We start from the raw sequence: 18,653 nt of genomic DNA on the forward strand, positions 1-18,653 counted from the left end.
AGGGCACCTGTCCTCCAATCAGGTGAGAAGCGCTTTCAATCTAGTTCAATGGAACATGGTCACCTCACATTTATGATGCATATGGGAATACCCACACAAAGTTTCATAGTACCTCAATAAGTTTGCACCTCTATACCACACCATGTATATTACACAGCTATATACCTCCAATGTATACTTATTCAACTATATTCACTGGTTTTACATAAATATAAATAACAGAGTACAGATTTAGATTAACTATACACATAGGCACATTAATCATTTCACTCATATGCCAAATTCCTAGCAATGAGACGTACCTAATATACGTCCACAAATGTGTGAGGTAAGTAGATAATGTCTATGTTACAAATATGTAAAACAATAAGGCAGCAGGAATACTTGCAGAAAATAAATGCAGAGATAATTAGTACAGCGTGGAAGCTGAGAGTCTATGGCAATAACTGAATGGCTGTATAATCGATCTGGGGATCGATGTCAGTATGGGAACCGAAGGTAGTTGGGTCTGGGACTCAGGGTCGACAGCACAAAGGTCGACACGCTTTAGGTCGACGCCAATTGGTCGACACACCTTAGGTCGACATGGACAAAAGGTCGACATGGTCAAAAGGTCGACAGGAACAAGGTCGACATGGAAAAAGGTCGACATGAGTTTTTAATGTTTTTTTGGTGTCATTTTCTTCGTAGAGTGACTGGGAACCCGAATTAGTGCACCGCGTCCCCTCGCATGGCTCACTTCACTCGCCATGCTTCGGGCATGGTGCCTTCGCTCCGCTACCGCTTCGCTCGGCACACTTTACCGTTCCAATCGTAGTCCACGTGGATCGTTAAGTATGAAAAGGTTCATAAAAAGAAAAAAATCGTGAAAAACTCATGTCGACCTTTTTCCATGTCGACCTTGTTCCTGTCGACCTTTTGACCATGTCGACCTTTTGTCCATGTCGACCTAAGGTGTGTCAACCAATTGGAGTCGACCTAAAGTGTGTCGACCTTTGTGCTGTCGACCTGGAGTCCGGATACCAGGTAGTTAGACCGTGGAGCCAGCAGAGATGGTAGTAAGGGTAGCAAGCCTGGTAGCAGATGCAGGAGACAGGTGTAAAGTTCACAGTGCTGTTGGGAATAACACTGGCAGCTTGCAGGCTGATGCACAGGTGTAGATGATGAGATGCACCTGGAGAAGAGTCTCTACTGCAGAGGGCAGGAGCACACTGTAGCTGTTAAAGGTGTGGAGCTTGATAACAGATGCAGGGATTGCTGGTGCTTGTGGTTCCACGGTGGTATCGGAACAGGCTGGAAGGCAAACAGAAACACAGGGGAACTGGAGAGCGGAGCCAGACACACGGGTCGCAGGAGTGACACGAAGTCCAGGACAAGGACTGACTCACCCTGCTGCTCCTGATATACCCCTTGGTCTGCAGGCATTGGCTGGAGTGGAAACGAGGAGGTGCGGCCAAGCTCCGGATTGGCTATCACACTAGTCTGAGGAAAACTGTCATGGCGGCGCCCATGCCGCGGCCCGGCGGGAACGCAGCGTGCATGCACGCCCGCTGACAACAGGAGCGTTCCTAGGCCCAGGATGACATCCAGCGACAGGGAGACTAACGACAGCAAGACGCAGGGACCCCGGACGGAGACCGCACCGATGGACAGATGCAGCTGTGGTAAGTCAATTCCTGACAATGTCTCTGTGTTCTGCACACCAGCACGGTACCCAGAATGGGTATCCAAGGTGGTCTGCGGCCCGTTTCGGAACCCAGAATGGGTATCTAAGGTGTTCTGTACCCCATTCCGGCACCCTGGACAGCTATCTAAGGTGGTATGCATCCTGTTCCGGCACCCGGAACGGTTGTATAAGCTGGTCTGCGTTCCGTTTCGGCACCCGGAACGGCTATCTAAGGTGGACTGCTCCCCATTCCGTCACCAGGAATGCTATCTTTGGTGATCTGCTGCCTGGTCCGCCACCCAGAATGGCTGTGTAATGTGGTCTGGATGTCTTGCACCCCGTTCCGGTACACAAAATAGCTATCTAATGTGGTCTGCGTCCCGTTCTGGCACCCGGAACGGCTATGTAAGGTGGACTGCGCCCCATTCCGTCACCAGGAATGCTATCTTTGGTGATCTGCTGCCTGGTCCGCCACCCAGAATGGCTGTGTAATGTGGTCTGGATGTCCTGCACCCCATTCCGATACACAAAATAGCTATCTAATGTGGTCTGCGTTAGGTTCCAGCACCCGGAACAGCTATCTAAGGTGGACTGCTCCCCATTCCGGTACCCGGAATGCTATCATTGGTGATCTGCTGCCTGGTTCAGCACCCGGAATGGCTGTGTGATGTGGTCTGGATGTGCTGCACCCAGGGCCGTCTTTTCGTATAGGCTCAATGGGCTCTTGCCCAAGGGCCCCATGAGTATAAGGGCCCTAGGCTAATAGCTGAGGGTCCCCTCTTTCCAGGGGTACCAGATTTTTGAAAATCGGCCCTAGGAAACCAGAGATATCCGACTTCAAAGCAGTGGTCCCCATCCAAGCCTGTTAGTTGCTCTTCCAAGCCAGATATCTTAGGTTCTGTCTGACATAGAGTTTTTCCGAGGGTATACTCCTAATGCTGGGACTCTCCCCTTTCAGTGGACAATGGCAACTTGGCCCTACAGTGCCCAGAAACAGAGATAGCCGCCTTCAAGCAGCTGGTCTCTGCTCCAGCTCCACACGCCTGGTATGCAGTTTTATATTTTCATTGGAGGACTGCTCTAGTTCCTGAACTCTGATCTACAAGTCCCCAGCATCTCCTGAAAGGTGAGTCTCTGTAGTTTTTTTATCCTATTAAAAGCTAAGAAATCTATTACCAGGAACTTGAGATATCTGCAGTCAAGCAAGTTGTCCTCACACCAGAAAATGATAAATATTAAGCCACACAACCATCCACTCCTCCCCTATGTATTAAACACCCCCTACCACCCTGAAAGTCATGTATCAGGGCCACTTCATCCAGCACAATGCCCAATTCTACAGTTTACTGTTCTCCCTCCTGCCCCATCTGTGCAGTAAAGGAGTAATTAGCAGAAGTTACTGCTCCAAGTTCTACATGCTGAGAGGAAGACAGAACACCCCCTACCGCCCGCGGGACATCAAAGCTGCCACTGATAGCACCCCCACCCCTACTGCTGAAGGATGGGTAGGGGCCCCAGTGCGTTGCTGTGCCCAGGGGCCCACTCTACTGTTAAGACGGCCCTTGCTGCACCCCGTTCCGGTACATGAAATAGCTATCTAATGTGGTCTGCGTCCCGTTCCGGCAGCCGGAACGGCTATCTAAGGTGGGCTGCGCCCCGTTCCGGAACCTAGAATGCAATCTTTGGTGATCTGCTGCCTGGTCCGGCACCCAGAATGGCTGTGTAATGTGGTCTGGATGTCCTGCATCCCGTTCCGGTACACAAAATAGCTATCTAATGTGGTCGGCGTCCCGTTCCGGCACCAGGAACGGCTATGTAAGGTGGACTGCTCCCCATTCCGTCACCAGGAATGCTATATTTGGTGATCTGCTGCCTGGTCCGGCAACCTGAATGGCTGTGTAATGTGGTCTGGATGTCCTGCACCTCATTCCGGTACACAAAATAGCGATCTAATGTGGTCTGCATCCCGTTCCGGCACCCGGAACGGCTATCTAATGTGGTCTGCGTCCCGTTCCGGCACCCGACACGGCTATCTAAGGTGGACTGCTCCCCATTCCGTCACCTGTAATGCTATCTTTGGTGATCTGCTGCCTTGTCCACCACCCAGAATGGCTGTGTAATGTGGTCTGGATGTCCTGCAGCCCGTTCAGATACACAAAATAGCTATCTAATGTGGTCGGCGTCCCGTTCCGGCACCCGGTAAGGCTATGTAAGGTGGACTGCGCCCCATTCCGTCACCAGGAATGCTATCTTTGGTGATCTGCTACCTTTTACTTCACCCAGAAAGGCTGTTTGATGTGGTCTGTATGTCCTGCACCCTGTTCCGGTACACAAAATAGCTATATAATGTGGTCTGCGTCCCGTTCTGGCACCTGACACGGCTATCTAAGGTGGACTGCTCCCCATTTCGTCACCAGGAATGCTATCTTTGGTGATCTGCTGCCTTGTACAGCACCCAGAATGGTTGTGTGATGTGATCTGTATGTCCTGCACCCTGTTCCGGTACACAAAATAGCTATCTAATGTGATCTGTGTCCCGTTCCGGCACCAGGAACGGCTATGTAAGGTGGACTACTCCCCATTCCGTCACCAGGAATGCTATCTTTGGTGATCTGCTGCCTGGTCCGGCACCCTTAATGGCTGTGTAATGTGGTCTGGATGTCCTGCACCCCGTTCTGGTACACAAAATTGCTATCTAATTTGGTCTGCTTCCCGTTCCGGCACCCGACACGGCTATCTAAGGTGGACTGCTCCCTATTCCGTCACATATAATGCTTTTTTTGGTGATCTGCTGCCTGGTCTGCCACCCAGAATGGCTGTGTAATGTGGTCTGGATGTCCTGCACCCCGTTCCGGTACACAAAATAGCTATCTAATGTGGTCTGCATCCCGTTCCGGCACCCGAAATGGCTACGTAAGGTGGACTGCTCCCCATTACATCACCAGTAATGCTATCTTTGGTGATCTGCTGCCTTGTACAGCACCCAGAATGGCTGTGTGATGTGGTCTGTATGTCCTGCACCCCGTTCCGATACACATAATAGCTATCTAATGTGGTCTGCGTCCTGTTCCGGGTGATGTAAGGTGGACTGCTCCCCATTCCGTCACCAGGAATGCTATCTTTGGTGATCTGCTGCCTGGTCCGGCACCCTGATTGGCTGTGTAATGTGGTCTGTATGTCCTGCACCCCGTTCCGATACACAAAATATCTATCTAATGTGGTCTGCGTCCCGTTCCAGCACCCGAAACGGCTATATAAGGTGGACTGCTCCCCATTCCGGCAACCGGAATGCTATCCTTGGTGATCTGCTGCCTGGTCCAGCACCTGCTATGGCTGTGTGATGTGGTCTGGATGTGCTGCACCCCGTTCCGATACATGAATTGTCACGATCCGGGTATCTGGACGCCATTTCTTACCCATCAGATGCCTCCTAAGGCTGGCTCAGCGCTCCAGGACCGGATCCCATCTGTTATCCTAATGTTCACATTCCTGCATCCTCTCCTGTCTCTCTGAAACGCTGTCACAGTAACGCCTTATTACATCTGGCATGGCGTCTCCCGCGGCCTCCGCCGCCGTCCCTGAGCTTCTGCATGCAGAGTGTCAGAGTGGCGATTACGTCAGCCGCGGCCTCCGCTGTGTCCGCGTGGTTGGATGTGCACTTGTCAGCCTGGCGTCTCCTGTCTCCAGTGGCCGGCGCCGCCATTACTGTTTTCATTACCACATGGATTACAAACCAAACTTCCCTCCAAGTGTCTGCATGGGCGCAGCCATCTTGGATTCTGTCAGCTGATCATTTCCTCCAATCTGTTGTCAGTATTGTTAATCTGCATAATTGCCTAGCCAATCCCTTCCTTGCTGCAGGTATAAATACACTGTGCCTAAGCAAGGAAGGCGTCAGTGCTTTGGTTGTCAAACCTAGTTCCTGTTTGTCTCTCTCCTGTGATTGTCTTCCTGGTTCCAGCTCCTGTCTCAAGACTTCCACCATAGAGACCCGCACCAGCATTCCACCTGCGGTGTAGCCTGACTCTCCAATCCATTGTGGATTCATCTGTTTCCAGCTACAACATTACCTGCTTCCAGCTCAGCTTCCAGCAGAGTACAGCTTTCCTTAAAGGGCCGGTGTCCTTTCTACACTTTACCACTCTCCACCGGTATTATTATTTCTCCGCTCTCAAGTTCTACATTTCAGTTCATATTTCATCGCTCCCAAGTTCATTTATTATTTAACTGGTTCCAGCCAGTATCCACTCCGTGCTAACAACAGTCTGGTTCCAGCCAGTATCCACAGCAGCTGTTTTACCTTCAGCAACCCAGCTTTTCCTGGAACACCAGCTGGCACAATCCTGGGTTATCTCCATTGCTACAGTCGGGCCTGGTAAGGACTTTCCATCTAGAAGATCATAAGAACTATCTCACACTACCAGTGCCCTGTGGCTCCTGCCATCCTGTAGTACCCAGGAACTGTATTTATTATTTGCTGACTTTTACGTTTTCTTTTACTGCTGCTGTGTTGCGGAGTTGTCATAATAAACATCATTGACTTTTATCCAAGTTGTCGTGGTCACGCCTTCGGGCAGTTATTATTCATGTTACTTACATGTCCAGGGGTCTGATACAACCTCCCAGGTTCCGGTACATCTCAGCCCCTACAACTGAGGCTGCCTCCCGTCAGCTCAGGCCCTCAGTTGTGACAGTAAGCACTGACCTAATGAATCCAGCCGGAGACCAGGATCAAGCGGCCAGGCCGATGCAAGAACTGGCAGCCCGACTAGAACATCAGGAGGCTGCACAGGGCCACATCATCCGCTGTCTCCAGGATCTCTCTACTCGGCTGGATGGGATTCAGACAACTCTCCGTGGATCAGGCGCATCTGGTGCGTCAACCACAGTGACTCCAGCTATAACCCCACCCACCTTACACATTTCTGCTCCACGTCTTCATCTTCCAACGCCAGCAAAATTTGACGGATCTCCAAGATTCTGCAGGGGATTTCTCAACCAGTGTGAGATTCAGTTTGAGCTACAACCTGGCAATTTTCCCAGTGACCGTACAAAAATTGCCTACATCATCTCTCTTCTCAGTGGCTCCGCCCTTGACTGGGCATCACCGTTATGGGAGAGGTCCGACACCCTGCTATCTTCTTACACTGCATTCGTGTCAACATTCAGGCGCATCTTCGACGAGCCAGGCCGGGTAACCTCAGCTTCATCCGAGATTCTCCGTTTACGCCAGGGGTCACGTACTGTAGGACAATATCTGATACAGTTCCAGATCCTGGCATCCGAACTGGCATGGAACGACGAGGCCCTGTATGCTGCATTCTGGCATGGCTTATCTGAGCTTATTAAAGATGAGTTAGCTACCAGAGACTTACCTTCTAAGTTAGATGAGCTAATCTCACTCTGCACGAAAGTTGATTTACGTTTCAGAGAGAGAGCAACTGAGCGTGGAAGATCATCTGCTCCAAAATCTTCTGCTCCTCCTCCTCGTCAACTGTCACCATCTAAAGATGAGCCCATGCAAATTGGCCGTTCCCGTTTAACTCCTGCTGAGCGCCGAAGACGTCTCTCTGAGTCTCTTTGTCTTTACTGTGCAGCTCCGTCTCACACCATCAATGCCTGTCCCGAACGTCCGGGAAAACTCCAAACCCTAGCTCGCCCAGGAGAGGGCCGGCTATGAGTAATGATCTCCTCTCCATCTCCTCATGATTGTAATCTCCCAGTCTCGCTTCAAGTTGCTCAACGTTATCGGAACGTCATTGCCCTCCTTGATTCCGGAGCAGCTGGGAACTTTATTACTGAAGCCTATGTTAAACGGTGGTCCCTACCCACCGAGAGACTTCCTTCCTCCTTTTCCTTAACTGCCGTGGATGGCAGTAAAATTTTTGATACTGTTATTGCTCTAAGGACTCTACCAGTTCGTCTGAGAGTGGGAGTTCTTCATTCCGAACTTATTTCACTTTTAGTGATTCCAAGAGCCACACATCCTGTGGTCCTGGGCCTTCCATGGCTCCGTCTTCACAATCCTACAATTGATTGGACGACTACGCAAATCCTGGCATGGGGTTCCTCCTGTGCAGAGACATGTTTGTTTAAAGTATTGCCTGTCTGTTCTTCCTCCCCCAGGTCGTCTGATGTTCCACCTCCTCCATATCAAGATTTCACGGATGTGTTCAGTAAAGCTTCTGCTGATATCCTTCCTCCTCATAGAGAATGGGACTGCCCGATTGATCTCGTTCCAGGGAAGGTTCCACCTCGAGGCCGAACTTATCCGTTGTCTCTGCCTGAGATGCATTCTATGGAGGAATACATTAAAGAGAACCTAGCAAAGGGGTTCATTCGACCTTCTTCTTCCCCAGCCGGCGCAGGCTTCTTTTTTGTAAAAAAGAAAGATGGTGGTCTGCGGCCGTGCATCGACTACAGAGGTTTGAACGACATTACCATCAAGAACCGTTATCCTTTACCCCTGATTACTGAGCTCTTTGACAGAGTTAACGGAGCTACCATCTTTACAAAGCTGGACTTGCGAGGTGCATACAATCTCATCCGGATCCGTGAGGGTGACGAGTGGAAGACCGCCTTTAACACCCGTGACGGACATTATGAGTACCTCGTCATGCCCTTCGGATTGAGCAATGCTCCAGCTGTCTTCCAGCATTTTGTCAATGAGATCTTCAGAGACATTCTATACCGTCATGTCGTGGTCTATCTAGACGATATCCTCATTTTTGCCAACGATTTAGAGGAACATCGTTTTTGGGTTAAAGAGGTTCTGTCCCGTCTCCGTGTCAATCATCTCTATTGCAAATTAGAAAAATGCGTCTTTGAAGTCAAGTCCATTCCGTTTCTAGGGTACATTGTGTCTGGTTCCGGACTAGAGATGGATCCTGAGAAACTACAAGCAATCCAAAATTGGCCGGTACCCTTAACCCTCAAAGGGGTCCAGAGGTTCTTAGGGTTCGCCAACTATTACCGAAAGTTTATACGAGACTTTTCCACCATTGTGGAACCTATTACTGCTTTCACTAAGAAGGGTGCTAACCCGTCCAAGTGGTCTGAAGAAGCCATGCAAGCATTTCATCTTTTAAAACAAAGGTTCATCTCTGCGCCTGTTCTGAAACAGCCTGACATCGACTCTCCTTTCATCTTAGAGGTGGATGCCTCCTCCGTTGGAGTAGGAGTGGTGTTATCTCAGAGGGCTAAAGATGGCCATTTACACCCTTGCAGTTTCTTCTCCCGGAAGTTCTCCCCAGCTGAGCGCAACTATGCCATTGGCGACCAGGAGTTGCTAGCCATCAAGCTCGCTCTAGAAGAGTGGAGGTATCTGTTGGAGGGAGCTTCTCATTCAATCACCATACTTACAGACCACAAGAACCTTTTATACCTGAAGGGCGCACAATGTCTCAACCCTCGTCAGGCCAGATGGGCACTTTTCTTTTCCAGGTTCGACTTTAAACTCCAGTTCTGTCCGGGGTCTCAGAATCGCAAGGCCGATGCCCTTTCCCGCTCATGGGAGCAAGAAAATGAGTCAGAGTCTTCAGACAAGCATCCTATTATAAATCCGTTGGCATTCTCCACGGTAGGGATGGACTCTACGCCCCCATCAGGGAAAAGTTTTGTGAAGCCGATGCTAAGGAAGAAGCTCATGCATTGGGCCCATGCTTCCCGTTTTGCCGGACATACAGGTATCCAAAAAACCCTGGAGTTTATCTCTAGGTCCTATTGGTGGCCAACTCTGAAAAAGGATGTCTTGGAGTTTATTGCATCTTGCCCAAAGTGTGCCCAACATAAAGTATCCCGCCAGTCGCCTGCGGGGCAACTGGTTCCACTATCCGTTCCCCGTCGACCATGGACCCACTTGTCGATGGATTTCATTACAGACTTACCCATGTGCAACAAGTTCAATACCATCTGGGTGGTAGTTGACCGGTTCACCAAGATGGCACACTTCATTCCTCTCACCGGTCTTCCGTCAGCTTCCAAGTTGGCTCAAGTATTCATACAAGAGATCTTCCGACTCCACGGTCTTCCTGAAGAAATTATCTCAGATCGAGGAGTTCAATTCACAGCCAAATTCTGGCGAAGTTTATGTCAAGTCCTCCAAGTCAAGCTAAAGTTTTCCACGGCTTACCATCCTCAGACCAATGGTCAAACCGAGAGGGTGAATCAGGACTTGGAGGCCTTCCTCCGCATCTATGTGTCCTCCTCTCAAGATGACTGGGTTCAATTACTTCCCTGGGCCGAGTTCTGTCATAACAACCAGTATCATTCTTCATCTGCTTCAACACCATTCTTCACTAACTTTGGATTCCACCCTAAAGTTCCTGAGTTCCAACCGCTTCCAGCAACTTCTGTTCCCGCAGTGGATATCACCTTGCATCAGTTTGCCAATATCTGGAAGAGCGTACGATCAGCTCTGCTCAAGGCATCGTTCAGGTACAAGAAGTTTGCGGATAAGAAGCGTCGAGCAGTTCCTGCTCTCAAGGTGGGTGATCGGGTATGGTTATCCACGAAGAATTTGAGGTTAAGAGTTCCCAGTATGAAGTTTGCACCTCGCTATATCGGTCCTTTCAAGATTGAACAAGTCATCAATCCTGTTGCTTACAGACTCCAGTTGCCTCCCTTCTTAAAAATACCCAGGACATTCCATGTTTCCCTGTTGAAACCGCTGATCTTGAATCGGTTTCATTCCTCACTTCCTCCAACTCCGAAAGTCCAAACTCAACGAGGCGTTGAGTATGAAGTGGCCAAGATCCTGGACTCACGTCACCGTTACGGTCAACTACAGTATCTTATTGACTGGAAGGGTTACGGCCCTGAGGAACGTTCATGGACCAATGCTTCTGATGTCCATGCTCCTGCCTTGGTCCGGAGATTCCATTCCAAGTTTCCTCAAAAGCCAAAGAAGTGTCCTGGGGCCACTCCTAAAGGGGGGGGTGCTGTCACGATCCGGGTATCTGGACGCCATTTCTTACCCATCAGATGCCTCCTAAGGCTGGCTCAGCGCTCCAGGACCGGATCCCATCTGTTATCCTAATGTTCACATTCCTGCATCCTCTCCTGTCTCTCTGAAACGCTGTCACAGTAACGCCTTATTACATCTGGCATGGCGTCTCCCGCGGCCTCCGCCGCCGTCCCTGAGCTTCTGCATGCAGAGTGTCAGAGTGGCGATTACGTCAGCCGCGGCCTCCGCTGTGTCCGCGTGGTTGGATGTGCACTTGTCAGCCTGGCGTCTCCTGTCTCCAGTGGCCGGCGCCGCCATTACTGTTTTCATTACCACATGGATTACAAACCAAACTTCCCTCCAAGTGTCTGCATGGGCGCAGCCATCTTGGATTCTGTCAGCTGATCATTTCCTCCAATCTGTTGTCAGTATTGTTAATCTGCATAATTGCCTAGCCAATCCCTTCCTTGCTGCAGGTATAAATACACTGTGCCTAAGCAAGGAAGGCGTCAGTGCTTTGGTTGTCAAACCTAGTTCCTGTTTGTCTCTCTCCTGTGATTGTCTTCCAGGTTCCAGCTCCTGTCTCAAGACTTCCACCATAGAGACCCGCACCAGCATTCCACCTGCGGTGTAGCCTGACTCTCCAATCCATTGTGGATTCATCTGTTTCCAGCTACAACATTACCTGCTTCCAGCTCAGCTTCCAGCAGAGTACAGCTTTCCTTAAAGGGCCGGTGTCCTTTCTACACTTTACCACTCTCCACCGGTATTATTATTTCTCCGCTCTCAAGTTCTACATTTCAGTTCATATTTCATCGCTCCCAAGTTCATTTATTATTTAACTGGTTCCAGCCAGTATCCACTCCGTGCTAACAACAGTCTGGTTCCAGCCAGTATCCACAGCAGCTGTTTTACCTTCAGCAACCCAGCTTTTCCTGGAACACCAGCTGGCACAATCCTGGGTTATCTCCATTGCTACAGTCGGGCCTGGTAAGGACTTTCCATCTAGAAGATCATAAGAACTATCTCACACTACCAGTGCCCTGTGGCTCCTGCCATCCTGTAGTACCCAGGAACTGTATTTATTATTTGCTGACTTTTACGTTTTCTTTTACTGCTGCTGTGTTGCGGAGTTGTCATAATAAACATCATTGACTTTTATCCAAGTTGTCGTGGTCACGCCTTCGGGCAGTTATTATTCATGTTACTTACATGTCCAGGGGTCTGATACAACCTCCCAGGTTCCGGTACATCTCAGCCCCTACAACTGAGGCTGCCTCCCGTCAGCTCAGGCCCTCAGTTGTGACAGTAAGCACTGACCTAATGAATCCAGCCGGAGACCAGGATCAAGCGGCCAGGCCGATGCAAGAACTGGCAGCCCGACTAGAACATCAGGAGGCTGCACAGGGCCACATCATCCGCTGTCTCCAGGATCTCTCTACTCGGCTGGATGGGATTCAGACAACTCTCCGTGGATCAGGCGCATCTGGTGCGTCAACCACAGTGACTCCAGCTATAACCCCACCCACCTTACCCATTTCTGCTCCACGTCTTCATCTTCCAACGCCAGCAAAATTTGACGGATCTCCAAGATTCTGCAGGGGATTTCTCAACCAGTGTGAGATTCAGTTTGAGCTACAACCTGGCAATTTTCCCAGTGACCGTACAAAAATTGCCTACATCATCTCTCTTCTCAGTGGCTCCGCCCTTGACTGGGCATCACCGTTATGGGAGAGGTCCGACACCCTGCTATCTTCTTACACTGCATTCGTGTCAACATTCAGGCGCATCTTCGACGAGCCAGGCCGGGTAACCTCAGCTTCATCCGAGATTCTCCGTTTACGCCAGGGGTCACGTACTGTAGGACAATATCTGATACAGTTCCAGATCCTGGCATCCGAACTGGCATGGAACGACGAGGCCCTGTATGCTGCATTCTGGCATGGCTTATCTGAGCTTATTAAAGATGAGTTAGCTACCAGAGACTTACCTTCTAAGTTAGATGAGCTAATCTCACTCTGCACGAAAGTTGATTTACGTTTCAGAGAGAGAGCAACTGAGCGTGGAAGATCATCTGCTCCAAAATCTTCTGCTCCTCCTCCTCGTCAACTGTCACCATCTAAAGATGAGCCCATGCAAATTGGCCGTTCCCGTTTAACTCCTGCTGAGCGCCGAAGACGTCTCTCTGAGTCTCTTTGTCTTTACTGTGCAGCTCCGTCTCACACCATCAATGCCTGTCCCGAACGTCCGGGAAAACTCCAAACCCTAGCTCGCCCAGGAGAGGGCCGGCTAGGAGTAATGATCTCCTCTCCATCTCCTCATGATTGTAATCTCCCAGTCTCGCTTCAAGTTGCTCAACGTTATCGGAACGTCATTGCCCTCCTTGATTCCGGAGCAGCTGGGAACTTTATTACTGAAGCCTATGTTAAACGGTGGTCCCTACCCACCGAGAGACTTCCTTCCTCCTTTTCCTTAACTGCCGTGGATGGCAGTAAAATTTTTGATACTGTTATTGCTCTAAGGACTCTACCAGTTCGTCTGAGAGTGGGAGTTCTTCATTCCGAACTTATTTCTCTTTTAGTGATTCCAAGAGCCACACATCCTGTGGTCCTGGGCCTTCCATGGCTCCGTCTTCACAATCCTACAATTGATTGGACGACTACGCAAATCCTGGCATGGGGTTCCTCCTGTGCAGAGACATGTTTGTTTAAAGTATTGCCTGTCTGTTCTTCCTCCCCCAGGTCGTCTGATGTTCCACCTCCTCCATATCAAGATTTCACGGATGTGTTCAGTAAAGCTTCTGCTGATATCCTTCCTCCTCATAGAGAATGGGACTACCCGATTGATCTCGTTCCAGGGAAGGTTCCACCTCGAGGCCGAACTTATCCGTTGTCTCTGCCTGAGACGCATTCTATGGAGGAATACATTAAAGAGAACCTAGCAAAGGGGTTCATTCGACCTTCTTCTTCCCCAGCCGGCGCAGGCTTCTTTTTTGTAAAAAAGAAAGATGGTGGTCTGCGGCCGTGCATCGACTACAGAGGTTTGAACGACATTACCATCAAGAACCGTTATCCTTTACCCCTGATTACTGAGCTCTTTGACAGAGTTAACGGAGCTACCATCTTTACAAAGCTGGACTTGCGAGGTGCATACAATCTCATCCGGATCCGTGAGGGTGACGAGTGGAAGACCGCCTTTAACACCCGTGACGGACATTATGAGTACCTCGTCATGCCCTTCGGATTGAGCAATGCTCCAGCTGTCTTCCAGCATTTTGTCAATGAGATCTTCAGAGACATTCTATACCGTCATGTCGTGGTCTATCTAGACGATATCCTCATTTTTGCCAACGATTTAGAGGAACATCGTTTTTGGGTTAAAGAGGTTCTGTCCCGTCTCCGTGTCAATCATCTCTATTGCAAATTAGAAAAATGCGTCTTTGAAGTCAAGTCCATTCCGTTTCTAGGGTACATTGTGTCTGGTTCCGGACTAGAGATGGATCCTGAGAAACTACAAGCAATCCAAAATTGGCCGGTACCCTTAACCCTCAAAGGGGTCCAGAGGTTCTTAGGGTTCGCCAACTATTACCGAAAGTTTATACGAGACTTTTCCACCATTGTGGAACCTATTACTGCTTTCACTAAGAAGGGTGCTAACCCGTCCAAGTGGTCTGAAGAAGCCATGCAAGCATTTCATCTTTTAAAACAAAGGTTCATCTCTGCGCCTGTTCTGAAACAGCCTGACATCGACTCTCCTTTCATCTTAGAGGTGGATGCCTCCTCCGTTGGAGTAGGAGCGGTGTTATCTCAGAGGGCTAAAGATGGCCATTTACACCCTTGCAGTTTCTTCTCCCGGAAGTTCTCCCCAGCTGAGCGCAACTATGCCATTGGCGACCAGGAGTTGCTAGCCATCAAGCTCGCTCTAGAAGAGTGGAGGTATCTGTTGGAGGGAGCTTCTCATTCAATCACCATACTTACAGACCACAAGAACCTTTTATACCTGAAGGGCGCACAATGTCTCAACCCTCGTCAGGCCAGATGGGCACTTTTCTTTTCCAGGTTCGACTTTAAACTCCAGTTCTGTCCGGGCTCTCAGAATCGCAAGGCCGATGCCCTTTCCCGCTCATGGGAGCAAGAAAATGAGTCAGAGTCTTCAGACAAGCATCCTATTATAAATCCGTTGGCATTCTCCACGGTTGGGATGGACTCTACGCCCCCATCAGGGAAAAGTTTTGTGAAGCCGATGCTAAGGAAGAAGCTCATGCATTGGGCCCATGCTTCCCGTTTTGCCGGACATACAGGTATCCAAAAAACCCTGGAGTTTATCTCTAGGTCCTATTGGTGGCCAACTCTGAAAAAGGATGTCTTGGAGTTTATTGCATCTTGCCCAAAGTGTGCCCAACATAAAGTATCCCGCCAGTCGCCTGCGGGGCAACTGGTTCCACTATCCGTTCCCCGTCGACCATGGACCCACTTGTCGATGGATTTCATTACAGACTTACCCATGTGCAACAAGTTCAATACCATCTGGGTGGTAGTTGACCGGTTCACCAAGATGGCACACTTCATTCCTCTCACCGGTCTTCCGTCAGCTTCCAAGTTGGCTCAAGTATTCATACAAGAGATCTTCCGACTCCACGGTCTTCCTGAAGAAATTATCTCAGATCGAGGAGTTCAATTCACAGCCAAATTCTGGCGAAGTTTATGTCAAGTCCTCCAAGTCAAGCTAAAGTTTTCCACGGCTTACCATCCTCAGACCAATGGTCAAACCGAGAGGGTGAATCAGGACTTGGAGGCCTTCCTCCGCATCTATGTGTCCTCCTCTCAAGATGACTGGGTTCAATTACTTCCCTGGGCCGAGTTCTGTCATAACAACCAGTATCATTCTTCATCTGCTTCAACACCATTCTTCACTAACTTTGGATTCCACCCTAAAGTTCCTGAGTTCCAACCGCTTCCAGCAACTTCTGTTCCCGCAGTGGATATCACCTTGCATCAGTTTGCCAATATCTGGAAGAGCGTACGATCAGCTCTGCTCAAGGCATCGTTCAGGTACAAGAAGTTTGCGGATAAGAAGCGTCGAGCAGTTCCTGCTCTCAAGGTGGGTGATCGGGTATGGTTATCCACGAAGAATTTGAGGTTAAGAGTTCCCAGTATGAAGTTTGCACCTCGCTATATCGGTCCTTTCAAGATTGAACAAGTCATCAATCCTGTTGCTTACAGACTCCAGTTGCCTCCCTTCTTAAAAATACCCAGGACATTCCATGTTTCCCTGTTGAAACCGCTGATCTTGAATCGGTTTCATTCCTCACTTCCTCCAACTCCGAAAGTCCAAACTCAACGAGGCGTTGAGTATGAAGTGGCCAAGATCCTGGACTCACGTCACCGTTACGGTCAACTACAGTATCTTATTGACTGGAAGGGTTACGGCCCTGAGGAACGTTCATGGACCAATGCTTCTGATGTCCATGCTCCTGCCTTGGTCCGGAGATTCCATTCCAAGTTTCCTCAAAAGCCAAAGAAGTGTCCTGGGGCCACTCCTAAAGGGGGGGGTGCTGTCACGATCCGGGTATCTGGACGCCATTTCTTACCCATCAGATGCCTCCTAAGGCTGGCTCAGCGCTCCAGGACCGGATCCCATCTGTTATCCTAATGTTCACATTCCTGCATCCTCTCCTGTCTCTCTGAAACGCTGTCACAGTAACGCCTTATTACATCTGGCATGGCGTCTCCCGCGGCCTCCGCCGCCGTCCCTGAGCTTCTGCATGCAGAGTGTCAGAGTGGCGATTACGTCAGCTGCGGCCTCCGCTGTGTCCGCGTGGTTGGATGTGCACTTGTCAGCCTGGCGTCTCCTGTCTCCAGTGGCCGGCGCCGCCATTACTGTTTTCATTACCACATGGATTACAAACCAAACTTCCCTCCAAGTGTCTGCATGGGCGCAGCCATCTTGGATTCTGTCAGCTGATCATTTCCTCCAATCTGTTGTCAGTATTGTTAATCTGCATAATTGCCTAGCCAATCCCTTCCTTGCTGCAGGTATAAATACACTGTGCCTAAGCAAGGAAGGCGTCAGTGCTTTGGTTGTCAAACCTAGTTCCTGTTTGTCTCTCTCCTGTGATTGTCTTCCTGGTTCCAGCTCCTGTCTCAAGACTTCCACCATAGAGACCCGCACCAGCATTCCACCTGCGGTGTAGCCTGACTCTCCAATCCATTGTGGATTCATCTGTTTCCAGCTACAACATTACCTGCTTCCAGCTCAGCTTCCAGCAGAGTACAGCTTTCCTTAAAGGGCCGGTGTCCTTTCTACACTTTACCACTCTCCACCGGTATTATTATTTCTCCGCTCTCAAGTTCTACATTTCAGTTCATATTTCATCGCTCCCAAGTTCATTTATTATTTAACTGGTTCCAGCCAGTATCCACTCCGTGCTAACAACAGTCTGGTTCCAGCCAGTATCCACAGCAGCTGTTTTACCTTCAGCAACCCAGCTTTTCCTGGAACACCAGCTGGCACAATCCTGGGTTATCTCCATTGCTACAGTCGGGCCTGGTAAGGACTTTCCATCTAGAAGATCATAAGAACTATCTCACACTACCAGTGCCCTGTGGCTCCTGCCATCCTGTAGTACCCAGGAACTGTATTTATTATTTGCTGACTTTTACGTTTTCTTTTACTGCTGCTGTGTTGCGGAGTTGTCATAATAAACATCATTGACTTTTATCCAAGTTGTCGTGGTCACGCCTTCGGGCAGTTATTATTCATGTTACTTACATGTCCAGGGGTCTGATACAACCTCCCAGGTTCCGGTACATCTCAGCCCCTACAACTGAGGCTGCCTCCCGTCAGCTCAGGCCCTCAGTTGTGACAGTAAGCACTGACCTAATGAATCCAGCCGGAGACCAGGATCAAGCGGCCAGGCCGATGCAAGAACTGGCAGCCCGACTAGAACATCAGGAGGCTGCACAGGGCCACACCATCCGCTGTCTCCAGGATCTCTCTACTCGGCTGGATGGGATTCAGACAACTCTCCGTGGATCAGGCGCATCTGGTGCGTCAACCACAGTGACTCCAGCTATAACCCCACCCACCTTACCCATTTCTGCTCCACGTCTTCATCTTCCAACGCCAGCAAAATTTGACGGATCTCCAAGATTCTGCAGGGGATTTCTCAACCAGTGTGAGATTCAGTTTGAGCTACAACCTGGCAATTTTCCCAGTGACCGTACAAAAATTGCCTACATCATCTCTCTTCTCAGTGGCTCCGCCCTTGACTGGGCATCACCGTTATGGGAGAGGTCCGACACCCTGCTATCTTCTTACACTGCATTCGTGTCAACATTCAGGCGCATCTTCGACGAGCCAGGCCGGGTAACCTCAGCTTCATCCGAGATTCTCCGTTTACGCCAGGGGTCACGTACTGTAGGACAATATCTGATACAGTTCCAGATCCTGGCATCCGAACTGGCATGGAACGACGAGGCCCTGTATGCTGCATTCTGGCATGGCTTATCTGAGCTTATTAAAGATGAGTTAGCTACCAGAGACTTACCTTCTAAGTTAGATGAGCTAATCTCACTCTGCACGAAAGTTGATTTACGTTTCAGAGAGAGAGCAACTGAGCGTGGAAGATCATCTGCTCCAAAATCTTCTGCTCCTCCTCCTCGTCAACTGTCACCATCTAAAGATGAGCCCATGCAAATTGGCCGTTCCCGTTTAACTCCTGCTGAGCGCCGAAGACGTCTCTCTGAGTCTCTTTGTCTTTACTGTGCAGCTCCGTCTCACACCATCAATGCCTGTCCCGAACGTCCGGGAAAACTCCAAACCCTAGCTCGCCCAGGAGAGGGCCGGCTAGGAGTAATGATCTCCTCTCCATCTCCTCATGATTGTAATCTCCCAGTCTCGCTTCAAGTTGCTCAACGTTATCGGAACGTCATTGCCCTCCTTGATTCCGGAGCAGCTGGGAACTTTATTACTGAAGCCTATGTTAAACGGTGGTCCCTACCCACCGAGAGACTTCCTTCCTCCTTTTCCTTAACTGCCGTG

The sequence above is a fragment of the Pseudophryne corroboree genome, chromosome 9 (genome assembly GCF_028390025.1).
Source record: "Pseudophryne corroboree isolate aPseCor3 chromosome 9, aPseCor3.hap2, whole genome shotgun sequence".
Taxonomy (NCBI): domain Eukaryota; kingdom Metazoa; phylum Chordata; class Amphibia; order Anura; family Myobatrachidae; genus Pseudophryne; species Pseudophryne corroboree.